Source organism: Papilio polytes, unplaced genomic scaffold (assembly GCF_000836215.1).
Source record: "Papilio polytes unplaced genomic scaffold, Ppol_1.0 DF823923.1, whole genome shotgun sequence".
In the NCBI taxonomy this organism is placed as follows: domain Eukaryota; kingdom Metazoa; phylum Arthropoda; class Insecta; order Lepidoptera; family Papilionidae; genus Papilio; species Papilio polytes.
Genome location: NW_013525281.1, coordinates 4,527,175 through 4,530,130, shown reverse-complemented (window position 1 = coordinate 4,530,130; position 2,956 = coordinate 4,527,175).

Below are 2,956 nucleotides of genomic sequence, written 5' to 3'. Positions count from 1 at the left end.
CTCCCGGATGAAATTATGAAAATGTTATTTTATTGTTTACATTTGTCAAATTATTAATAGCAAATGTCAAAATGACATGACAAACCTTAGCAATCTTTTTTTCTTGATGTTGGCAGCAACTTATGGTCTCTTTAGGGTTAAGGTTTTTATCCAAAGTATGTACCCTAAGTTTAGTAGCGTGAAAATATGTAGCCTAAAGCATGACGTAAGTGTAATGCATGGCTTTATATTAAAAAAAGAATTATTCAAAAATATGATGTAATTGCCGACAGCTTAGACAACAAAGAAGTGTGTGTTTATGCTTTATTATAATAGTATAGATTGGTTATCTTTTTATATAAAAAGTTTAAAAAAAAATGCATAAAAAAAATGTTGAAAAATAGTGTCGATATTAACCTAATAAATATACTTTAAATTGGTATTCCCGTAAACAACAACAATTCGAAGCACAAATTACGATAAAACGAAATATCTATTTTGATTGGACTAATAAACAAATACAAATCAATTAGAATTTAAAACTAAAGTTAATTCCGGTACGGACTGAAACAGTCACAGGCAATTACGCATCGTAATATTGTCGAAAACATCGTTACGCAACATAAAACCCTACTGGACATTCATTCCTACTATGTTATCAAATAGTTTATATTCAACGCCAAATATAAACACTGCAATATAGTTGAATTTGACCCAAATACAAAAAAGAATTACGTTAAATAAAATACATAACAAGAGACAAATTGCAATTAAACCAATCTAATTTAGCTAGTTGAAGTTTTTACTATTATTAAACTCGCTTTTGCACACGACTCTATTCGCATGGAATTAAATAAGTAAATAGCCTACGTATTCTTCCAGACTGTCCTCTACATCTATCCAAATTTCATCGACATCCGTTCTTCAGCTTAGGCTACAAATTCTAACAAACATCCATCTAAACTTTCTCATTTATAATATCAGTAAGAAGTAAAAATATAACTAGCACTGTCTATCAATGTTAACACGTGTAAAATGTAGATGTCAATCTCACAGAAAACATTTAGCAGGTAATGTGTCGTGCGTAGGGCCGGACACTGATGAAACAGGACGTCGTTCTGGACCGTCATTATTATAACAGCGCTACACGTGCCCGTGTAAAAGCCTTCGTGAATATATAAACAAGATTACACACACAAAAACGTCGTATCCTACTCGACTGATTTCTACAAAGATTATAAAAAACAAATATTTGTGTGCGAAAATGTTTGATTATCACAATTCATATCGATCGAAATAGTAAACAATAAAATCAAAGTAAACAAACAACAAAATCGAATCAAAGTTAACAATGAAAATTCAAACTTAACAGAGCAATAACAATCATTTAAAAGTCTGCAATGTCTCGATTTTAAGGCCTTAAAGTCCGCATTTATTTACAAAGCGACCGCAAGCATTATGCATTTCCCTCAACTCGCAATAAGTGGATGTGAAACTTTGTACTCAAACTTTAGAGATGCAATTGGTTACTTGCGAGGAGCTAACTTTTCTCGATTCGTCATAACAAATGTTGAAAGAAAATAAACAAGGAATAAGATGGATACTTTTATTTTTTAAATGTCAACTCGGGGACGAATAGCATTGTTATATTTGTATAGAATAAGTTGATTGCTTACGACATTTTTTTGTAATTGTAATACGTAATTGGACAACTACAGTATGTAGCTAAAGTCTACAATGTAATAGATTGTTAAACCGTTTATAATCTTTCCATACCCTCTGGGTTTATGTATATTTGTCAAACCATGAATCCTTGATGCGAGCTGTTTTAGGTAAATAAATAAATAATTACACAAAAGCTATACTCCCAGCGAAAGCTTTTCTAAACAGGTGAATGCGGGGAACATACAAAATGACCTTTCTAAAATTCAGCAAATAACAAAAGGGACGCTGGTATTACCGTCCCTTGTCTCTTTACCTGTTGTTCCGTGTTTTAAGTGGAATGTAATGTCCAAGTTATTTTCATTACAAGGTGACGTTGCGACCTGAATATTATGAACATTGTCAAACAAAAAACTGCTTTTTAGTTGTGTAATGTCGATTTTTACAACATTGTAACCATTCTATTAGTAGAGATCATTGGTTCTCTTAAACTCGATTGAATGCAAAATAGTTGATTCTGAATCTTACTAATATTAAAGATGCGAAACTTTAGATGGATGGATGGAAGTTTGTTAGAGTATGTAGCCAAAACTGCCCAACGTATACAATCTAACAAAATAGAATATTTCCATACATGATAAAAAAAAGAAAACATGATTGAAAGAAACACTAAGTTAACATGTACTTATGTAGCACACTTAGCGGCCGCTACGTGCTTACCGCGTGCCAGTATGCAGTTATTCGCAGTTGGCACCATAACTGGAACGGCTTGATCCTTAATTCAATTAATATACCGATGAAACGAACGGTTTGAATGTAAATGAATAGTCGCTACATACATTTTAAAAAGTTTGAACCCATAACAGTGTAGATATTTAAAATTATCAACAAAGAACATTTGACAGTGTGATTATTTGAAGCTACCTTTTTAAAGAGTGGGGCTACCTTAACATCTACTTCATAATTTAAATGCTGTTATCAGTATTTCTGTCTCCTTTGCCTCAATACTGACAACGAAAGGCTGAGTAGTTTAGTATCATAGTAATACGAGTATTATAAATAATATTGTAAACTGTGGGGGAATGGTACTTACTAGTTCGATAATTCGCCTCACCTCCTGCAGGTGCCTGGCCTCAGTCAGTGTCAATCGAGTCAAAGTATGGTTCTGTCAAGTCTATAGGCGCCGGCGATGCTGCCTAAAGATGCACCCGTATGCACCGTAAGAATTTCGACCGCGAATCCGAATTACGAGCGACCCCATTCGCTAATCGAAATTAACACGCCCGTTGTATCCTCGTGCCGCACACATCTTTAC